This window comes from Diabrotica virgifera, chromosome 3 (assembly GCF_917563875.1).
Source record: "Diabrotica virgifera virgifera chromosome 3, PGI_DIABVI_V3a".
In the NCBI taxonomy this organism is placed as follows: domain Eukaryota; kingdom Metazoa; phylum Arthropoda; class Insecta; order Coleoptera; family Chrysomelidae; genus Diabrotica; species Diabrotica virgifera.
In genome coordinates this window covers 163531202-163549469 of record NC_065445.1, presented here as the reverse complement: position 1 = coordinate 163549469, position 18268 = coordinate 163531202, and the positions used below count along the sequence as shown (strand labels likewise).

Below are 18268 nucleotides of genomic sequence, written 5' to 3'. Positions count from 1 at the left end.
TATAGGATATGGGAAGACTGATTGACAATTTCGTGATGCTTCCTGGATATGTTTTAAATACTTTAAAACAATACTTTTATACATATTTTTTGTGCCAAATATAAATAATTCTGTATTATTGCTGTTTAAATTCAAATCGTAGTAATTTGCAAATGGTAGTAATGGTAACAAATATCTGTTACTTGGACAGTCTGATTATCTACTGACGCTATTTTTAATGAGTTCACTAAACCATCCATACTAACCATAAATACATCCTTTTTGTATATGGAAGAAGACGTTTTGTATTTTAGATAATGTAAGTGGAACACACTTGAACTGATTCAATTGTTATATCGCACAGAAATAATCCATATCATACACACAGAGAGAGAGATCAAAATGAAGATAATTTTGGAGATGTTTTCTAACCTTATAGAATATTTTTGTGTTATGGGACATGGGGAAATAGAAAAATGATTAATATACACCTATGATTTTTTTATTATTTATTTATTTGTCATTTGCAGTTTAATTTTTAAATTGAATAAATCCACTTCTTATCTGTGTCTCCCTTCTACCCTTTTATCTGGCATACTTCTGTTGTGCCCTTTCCTCATCTTTTTCTATGTGAAGTTGTTGAGCTATGTTAAATAATGGCTTTGTTCTTTCTTGCATTATCTACTTTATTTTATTATTGCTTCTTATTATATCCTTCTGGAAATTGCTTTTTTTTTTCTTAAAGAATGCGGGATTCCATCTACATGATTGCAATATCTGTAATTAATTTTTTTATTTATACATAGGTATATAGGTATAGGTATAATTCTCATATACATAGGTATATGAGAAAGGTAGGTAATAACAAATATTAAAATTAGATTTTATTCCCGTTATTGGATTCTTCAATTTTGCCATATAAATTATACAGAGTGTAACGAAAATACAGGTCATAAATTAAATCGCATATTCTGGGACCAAAAATAGTTTGAATGTAACTAACTTAGCTTAGTACAAATATGCACATAAAAACAGTTACGGCCCTTTGAAGTTACAAAACGAAAATCGATTTTTTCGAATATATCAAAAACTATTAGAGATTTTTTATTGAAAATGGACATGTGACATTCTTATGGCAGGAAAATCTTAAAATCTCAAATTATAGTGAAATTTGTGCACCTCATAAAAAAATTTATGGGGGTTTTGTTCCCTTAAACTCCCCCAAACTTTTGTGTATGTTCCAATTAAATTATTGTGGTACCATATTAGTTAAATTCAATATTTTTAAAGCTTTCTTTTTTCGATAAAGCAGTTTTTATCGAGTTGCGGCTTCTTTTTTAATACATTTACATAAAAACTTTATGGGGGTTTGGTTCCTTTAAACTCCCCAAATGTTTGTGTATGTTCCAATTAAACTATTACTGCGGTACCATTAGTTGAACACAGTGTTTTTAAAACTTGTTTGCCTCTTTGTATTTTTTCAATAAGGCACCTTTTATCGAGATATGGCTTCGTTTTTAATATGGTTCAAAATATACCTAAAAATGTAAATCATAAATAAATTTTCATATTATTACCAAGTCTCCATAATCGTACTTAACCATATACAAATATGTCAAAATTATTTGTTTTCTGAACGTCTGCACTCAACTTACTGTGTACCGGTAGCTTTATAGCCTATTAGAGTGTTTTATGTTTTTGCGATTTCCCAAATTACTAGGTTTTTCACTTTTGATGTCAAATATCTCTGGATCCTTAGATGATAGAAGGTCCAAATTTTTACAGTAGTTGTAGATGGACAATATCAAGTGCCACGTAAAGTTTTATTGCAAAATGTACAAAAACAAGTAAAATAAAAAATAAAATCTAAACTTTTTTGAGTGTTTTGTAGGAGTATTTTAAAAAATTTTAAAATAAAAGTTTCTTTCACTCCAACTTTACAAAAATGTACGCCGCACTAAAATGTAGTTTCAAAATAAAAAAAGAATTAGGTCTCTAAGTGCTTTGGTTACAGATATATGTGACATAATGTTAACATTGTCGTTAAATGGGACTTTGGGTGCCCTTAAGATACTACTGCCATAAGAATACCACATATCCATTTTCAATAAAAAATCTCTAATAGTTTTCGATATATTGGAAAAAATTGATTTTCACTTTATAACTTCAAATGGCTGTAACTTTTTTTATGTGCACATTTATAGTAAGATAAGTTAGGTTCATAGTAAATTTATGACCTGTATTTTTGTTACACCCTGTACAATATTAAAAAATTATTGTCTTTTGATATAACCAATTGGTTTAGTCCTAGCCTACTATTCAATATAGGTACCAATAATTGGATTGGAATATATTTATATAATATAGTAGGAAAAATGAAAGATTACCCATGAGCGATCAATCATAAACACATCTTTTCTGTTCCAGAAAATAATGAACTAGTACCAATACTGTAAGGACTGCTTATAAGTATTACATGTACTTGCTTTGGCCATTTTTTTGTGACAGGGTGACAGAAAAATACAGCGTTTTATATGTTCGTTCATGGGTAATCTTTCATTTTTACTACTGCAGTATTGTAAGGCTTTCAAAGTTTTCCCAACATTAACAAATTTTTACATAATTGAATAATAGTCCACTTTTTCTGTTTCATTAGCTATCATCCTATCATGTGTTTATTTAACTTTTCTTTGTCTTGTTATTGATTGGTCTTGTTTACTTACATATCAAAAGTTTTCAACTATGTAGGTAATATAATAGATATATTTATTTAAAACTGATTAACCTCTTGTTCAAACTCTTCAGTAAACTTTTTCATTTTGTTTTTACTTCTTCACCAATCCATATTTTTGAATGTTTTCTTTTTAAAACAATATTGTTTTCTGATTATTGTGTGTCTACTTCATGATTTTATATAATTATTTTTATTAATTCTGATTTACATACATTTCCTTCTTCCACGATGAAAATAAAATCATCTTGATTATTATTATGTGAATCGATATTGTATAATTTATTAGAAGTTGCAATAAAAATAAACACAAAAATCAGTTTAATTAAATCACCAACATTGCAACATCTGACTTTGACATAATTGGTGACGTTTGACCGTATGAGGTCACTCCTTATCTGTTACGTGTGACGTCACGGCACGATCTGCGAAGTCCTCCTTTTAGGCGCTCCTCTAACTGGGGGCACATAACATAACATAACCTAATTAATCCTAATATTTACATTTGTAAAGAATATCCTGTTTGTTTTTATTGTCGATTGTGCAGCAAATCAAATATAAAGTAGTTTATCGCCTACAGAACTGAATTAGTCCATAGCAGTTATCAGTTTTTCTTTCTTGGGAAGCTTATACATGTAACTTGTATTGTTGTAAATTGTGGGAGTAGGGCAGACAGGGAAAAGTCTTATTTTGTACTGTTCCCAAGGCTCCCCATGCAATACATTTAAATGAATTATCCAAACAAAGCTGGGGACAATGGATAAAAGCCACAAGAAGAACAGATATAAGGGAACTAAAATTAAAATATGAAAAGTAAACATTTTGTAAGTGGTAAGTTTAATGTAATTCAATTAATAAGGATTTTAAATGTCTACAATAATAATAAAGATGTGATAATTCAAGCTTAATTATTAGGAAAGCCAGCCATGTTTCACTTCCATGAAGCAGAGAAGGGAGGTATATAATATACTGTCCCTTTTGTCTTCTCACTAATTTCTCTTTTGCTAATGAAACCTGTAGTGAGGGAGTGATATAATCGTGATGTTTTAGCAATTCTGTTGTTCATTTTTTTTGCATTTTTTGTCTATTATAGTTTATAAATATTCAAAATCATTCATATGTTCTACTAAATTTCCGTCTAGGTTTATATGGATTTCTCTCAGTGTCTTGGAAATAAGTAAAGTTTTAGTCTTTGCTAATTTTATTTTCATTCCTTTGTCTGCAAGTTCTCTCGTCTATAAATTTAGGTTGCTTTGTAAAGATTTCTCTGAACTTGGTATCAATGCAATGTCATCTGCAGATACACATTTACTCAGAGTTATACTTTTTAATCAATGGTAACCTAAATCTAATTTTCGGGACTCTACTGCATTTTTTTTATTGGTTCATTCATATATATAATATAATGAATAGCAGTGAGCTTAAAACTCCACCTTGCCTTACTCCTTGTGTATTAGCAAATTTGTTTGATTCACAGTTTAATGATCGCACAATGTTCCAGTACATAAATTTTACTTGCATCAATTAGTTCTCCTCCAACATCGAACAGTTCAAGCCCTTTCCAAATGTGATGTCCGGGTACCTTGTCAAAGGCTTTTTCCATTGTCTTATAGTAAAGATATGATCTTGGACACTGTGCCCGGTCAGAAACCTTTTTGTGCATCGTCTAGTTGATGTTCCACTTTCTTTCTCAGTCTCATCTCCAGTGTTCATTCATAAATCTTAGCCAGTACACTTAGCATGAAAATACCTCGATAATTTGAACATTACTTTTTTACCTCCCTTCTTTACCAGAAGAGCCATTACTGATGTTGCCCAATCTTCTGGGATGCGTTTCTGTTTCCAAATTGTTATCAGTAATTTGTGTAAGTAGTGTAATGCAGATTCCCCCATATATTTCAACAATCGTGTTTTGATATTATCTATTCCTGCCACTTTACCATTTTTCATTTTTGCAATGGCTTCCGTTAATTCTTCCATTGTTATTTCATTACTCAACTCTGGAATATTTACTCCATCTATTAACTATATCTTGTGGTTGGGTAAGTGTTTCTCCATTTTATTTTTTTTTATTTGCACGACAGTACTACCTGATTTACCTCTCATTTTTTCAGACCTTAATAGAACAATTTTTGGTTTGTCCTACTACTGTCTTGCTCCATCTTTTCTCCAAATCTCTCCCACTGTTCCAATTTAGCTTTTTTAACTTTTTCTTTCACAAGCTTCCTTGCTTATTAACTGTTATTTTCTAGATAAGCTCTCCATGGTACTTTCTTTTCTTTCACAGCTATTTTTATCTCTTCGCTCCACCAACTAGTCCTTTTTTTTGACTACTTTTATTCAATAAAAATATTAAAATACTCTTGTGATAGTGAAGAGACAGTTTATGTTTCCTTTCGATCCAGAGGCGATACACAATCTCCAGACAGTTGTTTCTGCCTTACGGCGTCCCCAGTGGAGCTGCCTACACACCTCTGAATCAAAACGAAATCAAATTGTCTATTTAAGTGGAATTTCAAAAATAGTTATCTACTATTAGGATGCTTCAGCGATATCTCTTAAAGAAAAGAGAAAAGTCCCAGATACAAAATTCACTATTAAAATAGTAAATAATTATTTAAATCTGAAACTTTTCTTATTGGAACCCCTTTCTGGTACATCCTTAATCTCTTTTTGACTTTTACAATTTCGGACTTTGAATTATCTTTCTGATCTTTTTTCTAGATTAATGAAAGCATAATGTAACTGTATACTGCAGAGTCCTTTTCCCTTTCTTTATTCATCATCTCTTGTCTTATAAATTGTAAAAGTCAGAGATTAAGGATGTTACCAGAAAGAAGTTCCAATAAGAAAAGTGTCAGATATAAATAATTATTTACTATTTTTATTTTAATAGTGAATTTTATATCTGGGACTTTTCTTTATTCTTGTGATACTTTCCACATTTTTATGATTTTTTTATGGTACACAATGTAGAATTTTTATTTATGTCTTTGTTTTAGGAACAACCACCAGATATTTAAAAGGTATAAAAAGAAGAAACTGCTGGAATTTCAAAACAAATGTGTTTGACTAGTAAAGATTTGGATAAATAACAGGAGTTACTTTGGGCTATAGCTACGTGCAGATTTATTTCCTTGTGGCTTCCTATGTTAATTCTTGTTAATTATACACTTAAATATGTTTTTAGTCTCAGGAAGATTTTATATTTGATTATTTTTGAATAAACATTATTATTATTATTACCTTAATTTCCATTAAATAAATTGACTGTAATCAATAAAGTAATCGTTTAATTGTTAATAAATTATCAAGTATGATTCCCAAATATTTTATTTGTTTGACACCTTCTATGGGCTGATTGTGAGATTATAGTTAAGGTACCAAGGGTATTATAAGGATAATAACACTTGAGGTCAATGGTGTATATACCGAGGGCCTTTGGCCTGAGGGATATAAGTTGACTGAAAGCGATATTATCGTTAATACCCGTGGTGCCTTCAACATTTAATGTCCGACTAAATTATTTTTTATAGGCAAAAAATTAAAGGAATTTTGAATTAATTAGTTTTCAAATAAGTACATTTACCAGCAATAGTCGTAACGTAATTGTGGTAACCATAGTTTTACTTGGGTTGTTATTTGTCAACTTGACAGTATTTAACTAGTTATTTAAATTTAATACCCTAGGGCGTAATTTTTCAAAATAATGCCCTAGAGCCTAGGGCATTATATCATACTTAACTGACTTCGAAATCATGTCATTATTTATCAAACTGACTTCAAAATCATGTCATTATTTGTCAAATAATATACCAGTCGGACATTAATATTATTACAGTAGAACCTCGATTATCTGTCAGGGCACCGGACCAAGGGTATGACGGATAATCGAAAAGACGGTTAACAGAACATTAAAAAAAAAATAAAAATTCATAGTACAACTCTCAAATTTCATTTGTATGGTTTGTTTGACAATATAAGAGGGATTTGTTTTCATACAATCGAATCAATTTAAAATATTCTGAAATTTGTGTTTGTTTTACTGCTGCTTCATATTTTGCGACGGCTGAATTTCTTAATCGGCATAAGGCATAAGATCATGCAATCTACTTTATTGGCTTCTTCTTGTTGAGAATACCACTCGATGAATTATTGCATATGCGATGCAGCTTCTCTAGATTATTTACGCAAATCTTTGTCAGTTACAATAGGTTCATCAATATAGCTACAGTCAAGCTTCCTTGTGTCCAAGCATCAATATAGCTACTGTGTCAGCTTCCGAATAGGTTTGGTCCGCCTTTGTTGCCATTTCAATGAGTTCTTTATCTGTCAGCAATGGATAGCCGTTTGTGTCCTCATCACAAATCAAATTACCTTTTTTTTTATTTTTTTGCATTTAAATGATTGCTAATGTATAACTCAATACAACTTCTGTATGTACCCTGACGGTTAACAGAGGTGATGGTTAATGGAGAGACGGATAATCAAGGTTCCACTGTACATGATTTAAAAGTAAGTTATATTATAATGCCCTAGGGCGTTATTTTTCAATATTTATTTTGAAAAATAATGCCCTAGCTAGGGTATTAAATTCAAATAACTAGTTAAATACTGTCGAGTTGACACAATTACGTTACAACTGTTGCTGGTAAATGTACTTATTTAAAAACTAATTAATTCAAAATTCCTTAAATTTTTTTGCCTATAAAGAATAATTTAGTCAGACATTAAATGTTGAAGGCGCCACGGGTATTAAAGATAATATCGCTTTCAGTGAATGTTTATCCCTTTAGACCCTTTTAACCCTTAAGATTGCTATCTAAAAAAAATACCAAGAAACTTTACAGAATCAACGATACTGATCTGGCTGTTATTAACACATTCACAGACACACTTTAGATGTAGACACATCTTATGGAGTAAGTGGCTTCATATGCAGTTGTGTCTGTGAATGTGTTAAGAGGTAAAGATTGACGAGCTCCTGTATAGGATAATGCTACTGTTTTATGTTAAAAAAAGGTAAATTAGAATCGGACCAGGTTTTTATCGTGAGTAGATCAGAAGGTATAGTAGCAATATTTGAGTTGCTCCAAGTAATACTGGTATCATCAGCAAAAAGAAAATTTTTTCCATTAATTTTTAAACTAGGGATGTCATTAATAAACGTAAGGAAAAGTAGAGGACCTGATACTGAACCTTGTGGTTTGTAGAGGACCCCCACATACAATATTTTGGAGACTAAAGTCTGTATTATTTGCTCTAACCAGTTGTTTCCAACTATCCAAGTAAGATTGAAACCAATTCAAAGAAATTCTTCGAATTCCATAGAAATTTAGTTATTTTTATCAAAATTTCATGATTTACACAATCAAAAGCTTTGGCATAGTCACAAAAAACAGTGGCAGTGTGAAGATTATTGCTCAGTGCTTGATAAACCTCATGTAGTACAGAAAACATGTCATCAGCAGTACATTTATTATTTAAAAAGCCGAACTTTTGTAATAAAATGTTGTTTTCAACAAGAAAGGACATAAGTCATGCTTTTATGAGTCTCTCAATAATTTTGGAGTACCGGTAGTAATGCAATAGGTATATACTTGCAGGAATTAGATTTTTCACCACCCTTATGAAGAGGAATAATGATAGCTGTCTTTAGGTACTCTGGAAATTTACCTTTCTCAAAAGAATCATTAATTGGCGAGATGAGGACACAAGGATCTACAGATCGAGCGAGTCTCGTAAATTGCACGGCTTCGAGCCACGCTTCACACAACCATATTTGCGTACTTGTGTTTTGGGTTGTGTGGTCCTGCTCTGGTCGATTGGAGTTATAATTTACCAAATTTAAATATAATCGTTTCTACTGATTCATAATATGTATACTATAATATAATATATTGAAGTTTTTAAATATTGCTAATATTATTAAAGTTTTTAACATTGTATTTTAATATATACTACATTCGCTCTCGCGAGATTTTTTTTGACACTGACGTTAGTAATTTCTTTTTTGAAAAATTCAGTTGTCAGAAGTGACTGGAAATTACTACAAAACCAACGCACCTGCTCATATCCAATATTATTAATAGTAAACAGACATAAAAATAACATAAACCTTACGCCAATCAATATTTATTTATTTAAACCATTATAATGTATTGATAGCAAATGAGAAAATTATTTATTGTACAAAATAAAAATATTTTGTAGAAATAAACTTCACAAAATTTTATGAGATTAGTAGACACTCCCACTATTTCTAATATTTCTTCTTTTTTTAATGAAAGATTAAGTTGATTTGAGTTGATTTTAGCAGTTAATAGTGTGAGGTAGGAATTTTTGTGTTGTACGTTTCCTATTCCGAATGTCTCAAAAAAAATCTCGCGAGAGCGAATGTAGTATACTTTGTTTTATTAATAATAATATTACCTAAGTATTGCACCTTGTTCAAAAAAAGTTCAAGATAAATACCGCGGTTTTTTCATATGAAAATGCAAAGAAAAAATATACAATTTGCAGAGTATGTAAATGCTTGTTTTTTGATAAAACAATACAAATTGTATGTAGGTAGGTAGAGTAGCAAAGCATTGAGTAGTTATAGCAAAAGTAGCTACGCCATCTGAGACATAATAAGGATGAAATTAGTTTTATATTTTCTTTTCTCATGGAGCATGCATGATGGAGAGTTTTTTAAAATACGTAACAAAACATGTTGTTTTGTTATCTATGTTGCAAATATGTTGTTTTTTTTTTCAAATTACAAAATATGTTGTTTTCAATACAAGTACCTAATTGTTGTTATTATTTACTGAGCATTTAGAATTTTGACTAACGCTCGATTTCATAATAAAGTTAAAGTGTGTGTTACCTTAAAAAAAGCAATTGTTACAGTTAAAGAAAACTTTAAATTTAAAGTCCACTTTAACTTTATTAATATAAAATCGAGCGTAAGAAATTTTATAAACTTTGGAAAATAGCATTTCAAAAAAAGTACTGTAAGTATGCTGTATTTTTAATTTTTTCTCAAAAAATAAAACAAAACTCATTTTAAAACATATATTAAATTATAAACACAACACTAAATAAATAATTTTTCTCAACGGTTAAAAACCACACTTAAAAGTTTTAGAAATTCACACCCCAGAATCAAGTTACTCAAATTTTCAAACACCTCACCTGACACAGTGTCTCAAGTACAATTGCACGAAGCTGTTGATGTTATATTTTTACTCACATTAACAAAGTATTCATTTAGATTTCCAGGGTCTGAAAGGAAAAATGCTTAAGCTGGGTGAATTTTATTTCGAAGATCGTTTATTATGGACTAAGTTTCTTTTGCAACACTTTTAGAGCTTCTCAGACAATTTTGATAGTACGATTTTTTAGCTGATTGTATAAGTTTTAAATAGGTTTTCCTATACTTGCTGATATATTCAGTGACAGAGCCATTGGAAAGTAAATTTCTTGATGTAGAGTAGTGAACGCATATTCATGGCTGATATGCGGATACCGGATACCTTTAGTAGTCCAGGGCCCAGGATTTGCGATGTTTTGGCTTAATTGTAATTAAAGGAAATGCTTTGTTGAACTTAAGGACATAAAAGCATATTAAAAAAATCACTGAAAAGTGATAATTTTAAAATTACAGGAAAGTGCCACTCGGAGGTTAAGCAAAATTAAATTAAAACTTGTAGCTACTTTAGTTTTTTCAATTTATAAATCTAGTTTAAATTAAACTAAAAAGAAATATATCTTTTTTGTAAACAAACACATTTAACGGCTAAACAGCTGGCTCCGGTTGGATGATACTGCGCAGGACGAGTGTAATATCCACCACCGTCTCGGAGGTAGGTGTAGAAAAGTGTTACACTTTTTTTCCTACAGCATTTCAAAGAAACGAGTTGTACGCGTTCTACGACAGAAGTTGAGTGTATCGTGAAAAAAAGTGTAAACACTAGAAAAACAAAGAAACAAGAAAGTGTAACACTTTTACACTTTTCTTACACTTTTCAAGAACTAGTGTTACACTTAAAACAAAGGAACAGACCTATTATCACCAAGTCACGCCAAGTTGGATACAACCCTATTCATATACACACCAACTCACATACATATTGAGAATAATATTTATACATAATATAATTAGAAATTGAATTAATGATATCGTTATTATATGTATTATATCGATTAAAAAGTATAGAACATGTATTATCCCACAAATATAATATAAGAGTAATATAAATATATACAGTATTTATACTTTTATGTTTGTTGGATAATAAGTTTGTATTACAAATGGGAAGAAAAAGAGAAGATTTGATTTACCTACCTAACCTATTAAAATGATATATAATTATAATAAAAATAGATCATAGAAATAAAATATAAAGTAGTTTTTGGAAAAGTAGAGTATATATTTCTAAAATATGTGTATAACGTATAACTAGCAGATGCTAGATAAAATATAGGACGAAGTTGTTAAAAATGGACAATTTTACAATCCTGTTACTTTGGAAATTGCTGAAACTTACAGATTTAAATGCAGACAGCAAGTAGAAGGAGAATCAGTGCATACAACATAAAGTTTAGGGCAACGGCCATGCATGCAACAGCATGAATTTTGTGAACAGTGTTGCCATATCTGTTTATAATTTAGACATATGAATTTAGACCTTGTTTAAAATGTTTTTTTTTTATAATTTAGATGTTTATTTCATAGGTTAGTTAATTCATTTAAGTTAGTTTCTTTTTATTACTATTTAGCATTTTAGATATTTTATTAGTTAGAGTTTACAGTCTACAGTTTAAGTTAGTTTCTTTTTATTACTATTTAGTATTTTAGATATTTTATTAGTTACAGTTTAGAAATCTTCACATTGTTTAGTGTTTCTATTAACCATTGCCACTATTGATTTTTATATAATTTTAATGCTTTTAATATATTTTCTGATTTATATCTAATGTCCACTTTACATCAACAATAAATTGAACAAGAAATTGACAAAGTTATTCAAGGCCAAATTTAACGTGTACAAAATGTATGGTTTGTAAAAGAAAATAAAGGAATTTGATGAAATAGAACAATTGGATATGTTTTATTTTGTCAAATTTCTTTATTTTCTTTTTATTCACGGCAAAATTGGGTGTTTTGTATAAGTCAAATTTGACCTTGAATAACTTTGTCAATTTCTTGTTCAATTTATTGTTGATGTAAAGTGCACTTTACATTTGTTTTCGATTTTTAAATTATATATTGTGTTCTATTCAATTTTGAATTTTAGATGTTACAGTAAGAAATATTTTACAACATGGCAACACTGTCAGTGTTTTTAGATTACCTCAAATGTCAACTACAAATTGGTTATGTTTGGTTGCCCTAAACTTGATGTTGTCCATAATTTCTATATAAATTGCAATTTTCAAGCACATCTAAAGTCTGCCATAAGGAACCAATTTGTTTTTGGATTATGTTCCAAAAGAATACAAGCAAGACTATTGGGCACCAGGAATCTAGACTTGGACAGAGCAGTGGAGATTGCCAGTAGTTTGGAAACTTCTGAAATGGGCAGTAATCAATTAAGTTACAATAATTCAATTCATTTTTACAATCTAATAAATCTAGATCAAATTGTATCTAAATTTGTAAATAATCACAATAAATATTTTTAATTATAATAGATTATAGGTACTATAATATACATATTCTAAAGAGAAATTTATGTAAATACAATTGCAATTTTATACCCTGAAAATGTAGGTATGTATACCATTGTAATATTTATAACATGGGGGAGAATCCTTTATATAAATAAATCTTAATGAAAATTCATCAGAAAAACATTTTCTTAAAATTAATGGTATGTAATGGTGATTGTAAACAATTATTAATAGTAATAGCTAGTAAATGCTAGACTAATCATAAAGAATGAGGAAACAGGCAAAGCAATAGGTATACATGGAGAAAATAAAAGAAGCAACAATGGCTTCAGACTGTTAGAATAGGGCTTTTCCTTGACTGCCATTTGTTTTGAGCTGCTATCATATGTTGTATAATCCTTGTATTATAGGGCTTTTCATCTATTGTCATTTGTTTCGAGCTCCTGTCATGTGTCACATAATATTAATATATCTACATCATATGTCTTTGGTTTGTATCATTGTTATATACCAATAACGTATGGCGTAGATATATTAATATTATGTGGCACATGATAGAAGCTTGAAACAAATGACTGTAAATGAAAAGCCCTATATTAATATACTCGAATTATACAAAATGTGAGGAAAGCTCGAAACAAATGACAATCGATAAAAAGCCCTATGTAAAAAATATTATATAAATGTTACAGTTCAAGTTGATTCTCAGTTAGAGTTGACTATTTCTGGTTCAAGTCAGTGGTGTCATGGTGCCGGAACGCTGTTCCGGCACTGGTTAAGAAAAGAAAAAAAATAAATAGAGAATTTAGGTTTTGTAAATAAAACACGGATTATAGAAAACATAATAAATAAAATATGCAAACGTAGGTAACTTGTATTAAAAAAACATAGACTAATATTTTACTTGTAAAAAAGTTAAAGTGCGTTCCGGCACTGCTAATTTTGCTGTGACACCACTGGTTCAAGTCAACTAAAACAAGCAGTAAGAGTTGATTTGAAAAATTTAATTCAACTTTTACTAGTTTAAGTAGACTCTTCCTAGCCCTTGTTGGTAAAAGCACAGAATAAATAACCATAGTAAAAGTAGATCGCAGGAAAAATAGAATCAACTCTTACTAGTTTGAGTTGAATATTCCTGGATCGATTCAGTAAATGTAGAATATATATATATATATATATATTTTTCCACACAATTATATTTATACTTAACTTAATGTTCTAATTTCAAGACTGATTTGTCAACTACTGTTATTGTCTTTGTTCTAGGATAAGTTGTATTTGTCAATTTCAAAATGTTCTAGCTCTCGATTGTTGAATGAGAGCAAGTAAGTTTATTCTTATTATTGTTTGTTATGTATTTACCAATTTTGTATCTACTAGATCTTATTTTTCTAATTTGTGTGACATTTTAATTGTAAAAAAAAAAAAATTTTTAATTGTATCATGTACTAATGGACTTCGGTCCGTAAATAAATAATAAATAAATAAATATAAGTTTAATCTCACATGCTGTTTTGATGAGTGCGCGTCTTTTTGTTTTGACTGTTTCAACTGCTTATCATGATTTGAACATATCCAGTAACATTTAATTTCTAGAATCGGTTGTTTTTGTGAATCAACTCTTACTAAATGGTACTGGGAAGAGTATACTTTTTCTAGTTGGGGTCTACTTTTACTAGTAAATGTTAAATAAAAATCTTCATTTTAGATTTATAATCAATTTTTACTAAAACCAGCTGTTTGAGTTGACTTGACCTAGGAATAGTCTACTCCAACTGGATAGAACTGTAAAGTCACGTATCCATACAAGGATGAACCCAGCTCGAATGGATATGGTGTGAGCTCCCCTACATATACACCTAAACCGGTTGAATCGAAAAGGATGATCGCCGAGCAGGGTTCACTGACATATCCACTATGTGGAGCTGCTACACGGAGCGGGGTTCGCCCTTGTATGGATACGTACTGTAACATATACAACATCTACACCAACTTTTATTGAAAGGTGAAGATTCCATGTTCATCATTTTATATTGTCCAATTTAAAACATATAAAAATAAATAATGAATATTACCTACTTCTTTCAAATGCATGTGCGCTCAGCGTTTGTTGACGTTGAAAACACCCTAAAACTAGTTCAGCCGAAATCCACGAGAGATCGTCGTTGTGACTTAACCCTTAAACGCCCAAGGGTGGGTAAAAAATGTCCACCTAATGCGTATTCCCTTGTAACATATTTATTACGTGTTTAAATTTTTTTTAAAAATTATTTATTGTTAAAAAGACAACCCATTATCGAATGTTAATTTGGTTCTACCAATATTTTTGAAAATAAAAGCAGCATCTTGAGTTAAATATGGCTGGGCATAAAAAGTACACCCTTGGCAAAACTTGTTACTAAAGGTTTCTATATAATTTCTCGTTGGTAGGAAGATAATCCATATAATTATCGATGTATAATTACATAATCTACATAATTATCCGCCAATGAGGAGGCTGAAAGAAAGAATATGGAGAAAATCGACAAATCTGAATTACTGGCTTTTACTGGTATGTTAATTTTGATGTACATTGTAATTTTGTTGTAAGGTTTGTAAATTGTTTATATTAATATTTTGCTGTGTTTATTAAGCATAAGATTCTTAAGTTTAATCCATTTTCAACAACTCTCAATAAATATATTAGCTATTTTCGAGGTGGACATTTTTTACCCACCCTTGGGCGTACATGGAACCTAAAAAAGGTTGGGCGTTTAAGGGTTAACATAGCGAATTACTTTAATATTGTATTGTAATATGAAAGGTTAGGGGGAAAAATATGAATGTCAAATTTTTGGTCATTTTGCAATTCTTGCGTCATCTGTTAGCTTAGAAAGAGCAGCCTGTGCACGGCCAAGAGGGAAATAAGATGAGAATCACTTTAACAACATGTTCTGATTGGATGCAAGGGAGAAAGACGATGAAGGTCACGAGCACAGGTGAAAGAACGATGATAGTTCCTTTTAAAGTCTGTGAACCATACAAAATTCTAGTGCTTCAGAGAATGTTAACTTCATAGCTCCATTCTGTTTGTTGTAGTATTTTGTTCAAGCTTTGTTGTATGGCTCTGTTATTTGGATAAAAGTAGTGATGAAGTAGTAATATCAATAAAATCTATGAAAAAAAAAGGAAAAAGACAGGGAGAATGAAGAACACTTTACCATTCACTGTGATTGACTTTAAAAAAAGAGTTTTTCATTGGCTTGTGGATAGGTACTCATATCATGAAAAATTCATAAAAAATACAAATATGTTTTATTAAAAGTACATTTTTTATACAATTATTTATACATTATTAGACATAATGCACATGGCGGCCACACTCCTCTAAAAATTCAAATAACGGCATATTTTCGTAATTTCTTAGTAAATCCTGTAGCCGCTCATTTGCCCTCTGGTACTTATTCGGCCGTGGTGGATCTAGTCCTGCTTCCAGCCGAATACATTGGTAGTCCCCTCGTAACTGTTCGTGTAGTAGCTTTTTTATTACTAAGTAAGGGTTCGGATGTTTGCAGCTGAATATGGTAGAAAATGCATGGTGCCATGATTCAGCTGCGTTTGTTGTCCTGGGTAACCCTTCCAGAGTAATATTATTGCAATTCCACATGCCAATTGCAAAACATGGATTTCTTTGCGGAATTGTACGTCCAACCCAGGTTGCGATAAAATAATCAATAAAACTATGGCATCTTTCATCTTCTCCGAAGCTTTCAATTAACTCAGTCTCTAGTAGTTCAAATACTTGGGAAACCTCTGCCGGTGGCACAAACGAAAGAGCACAAAATGATTTTATTAACGTTTTAAAATAATCATCTTCTTTATATAATTGCACAAAACCTAAATGCTGCACTTTACGCCAAACTGCTTGACAAAAATGAAAAAAACAACCATGAATTCTAATATTTGGGACTAGCCGCCTAAAGGTGTTAACAACTGCCATCTCAAAATCAATTACGATTGTATTAGGTCTTGCTCCATGTCGAATTGTGTCAATTTTCTGGAAAATTTTTATCAAAGTTCGCTCGTATGTAACTTCATTTTTGTTAGGCAAAAAATGCATATATGAAGGGTATTGCTTTATTGTGAAAGACCCCGTGTATAATCCACAGTTGGTACCACAGATTTGGAGCACTTTTAAACGTGCCATCGACAAGCCATGTCTGACATTGGATTAAACGATTAAGGTCTAAATTACAACTAAATATAATTATACGGTTTCGATCCTCTATTCCACTATCGCTTAGAATAAAATCCTGAGGGGTTGATGTTTTGGTTCTCTTTAGGTCCTCTGGAATAATTAGTTCCCTAAAGGAGTGAGGTACACGGGGGATAATTGCACTTCGTTGGCGTTTTCTACTCACCGTCTTCTCCAAGTTTCTGAGTTTCGGAAGATGTACCTTCACCCCGTCTGATATTCCTTGCAGGGCGCTGCTTACAACATCCCTTGCTGTAGAACTTGTAGACGCTGCTTGTTGCCTGATAGTGTGCTTTACACATTTTACTTCAACTTCAGTGAGAGAGGGAGCATGGTTGTGTACTTTTCCAAGTCTCACTTCATTTACAGCATTAGTTATTGCTGTAGCCCTGCAATTTTCTCTCAACTGATCGCATCGCCAATAAATTTTTTCAAAATAATTACCTACTTTGTTGTATGAGTAGCCTTCATAAAGTAATTTTCTGTTACCTCTCTCGGTGGATATGAACGTTGCCATCTTTGCACCCGAAGAACTCGAAGAAGTTAAAAGACAGATTTATTGCCGTCACATGATTTGTCTTCTTTTTTTTGATCATGTCGGCCTTCGACAGGAATTCACAAAATATTATATTATAAGCAGATTACTACTAATACATCGCTAAAGAGTTTTAAAAACAACTTTTTTTTATATATAAATGCAAAGTAAAATTTAAAGGAATAACACAGAAAACGTAAAAAATAGCCAATATTTTCATAAATGGGTTATTTCCAAACAACTTAAAAATGGCTGTAATAAAACCAGTGCACAAAAAAGGTGATGCCACTTTACTGGAAAATTATCATCCAATAATTAAGCCTCTTCCCATCATCTAAGATTTCTGAAACAATCATGTGTGTCAGGCTTCTTGTTTTTTCTATAGTGAAGGTCTGTTTTATGCCATGCACAACTTATGGGCACCTTAAGGGAAAATCTATAGAAACTGCCATTTATAATTTTATAACAAAGATAAATGAGGGATATGAAACCAGATATATATCCATGGGCATATTTTTAGATTTATCAAAGGCATTTGATACTTTAAATCACGAAATACTAGGTATATATACTGATATTAGAGGGCCGAGTTATAATTGGATAAAATCATACCTATTGTATCAAACCGAAAGTAAAAATTGAGTACGGGGGAAATAATTGCTTCTCTGATGAAGATCTCATTTCGGTGGGAATTCCTCAGGGAAGTATTATGAGTCCTCTTCTCTTTGTTTTTTATGTAGGTACTTAAATGATTTAACTTCAGAAATTACAGATAACAATAAGGTGACCAACTGTACTCATTTACTGAGTTTTGCCCTCTTTTTTCGCAAACCGTACTCTTTTCAAATCCTGTACCTACTCTGAAAGTACTCATTTAGGTATATAATTTTATACTCATTGATATTTCTAAAACATTTTTTATATTATTTTATTTCAATTTTATTAATTAAATATTTAAAATTATTTTGACAGTGATTTGAATTTCACACGTGCATATTGCTTGCCGTTTCCAGCACGCCAGGGTGGTAAAGAGTTTCCGTTCATTGTAGTTTCTTTGAAGAAATTCGAAGAGTAAATTTATATCTAAATGAACAAAACTTGAAGAAATGGAACGATGAGAAAATAGGAT

General features: G+C 30.8%; 1 protein-coding gene and 2 long non-coding RNA genes across 3 annotated transcripts in view; 2 read left to right on the top strand and 1 right to left on the bottom strand.

The window, feature by feature from the left end:
• Nucleotides 1-473: 473 nt before the first annotated feature.
• LOC126882201 (uncharacterized) lies at nt 474-3088 on the bottom strand. Its single transcript, XR_007697212.1, has 2 exons — nt 2703-3088; nt 474-756 (listed from the first exon to the last, which is right to left on the bottom strand). It is a non-coding gene; the product is annotated as an uncharacterized LOC126882201 (long non-coding RNA).
• A 69-nt stretch (nt 3089-3157) lies between these two features.
• LOC126882204 (uncharacterized) lies at nt 3158-6030 on the top strand. The gene is made up of 2 exons (XR_007697219.1): nt 3158-3541; nt 5713-6030. It is a non-coding gene; the product is annotated as an uncharacterized LOC126882204 (long non-coding RNA).
• Nucleotides 6031-10601: 4571 nt separating this feature from the next.
• The window catches only part of LOC126882197 (replication factor C subunit 2), a 238026-nt gene continuing 230359 nt past the window's right edge, over nt 10602-18268 (top strand). The window contains exon 1 of the mRNA XM_050647015.1: nt 10602-10636. The gene's annotated coding sequence lies outside the window, so the exon portion shown is untranslated. The remainder of the gene's footprint in view (nt 10637-18268) is intronic.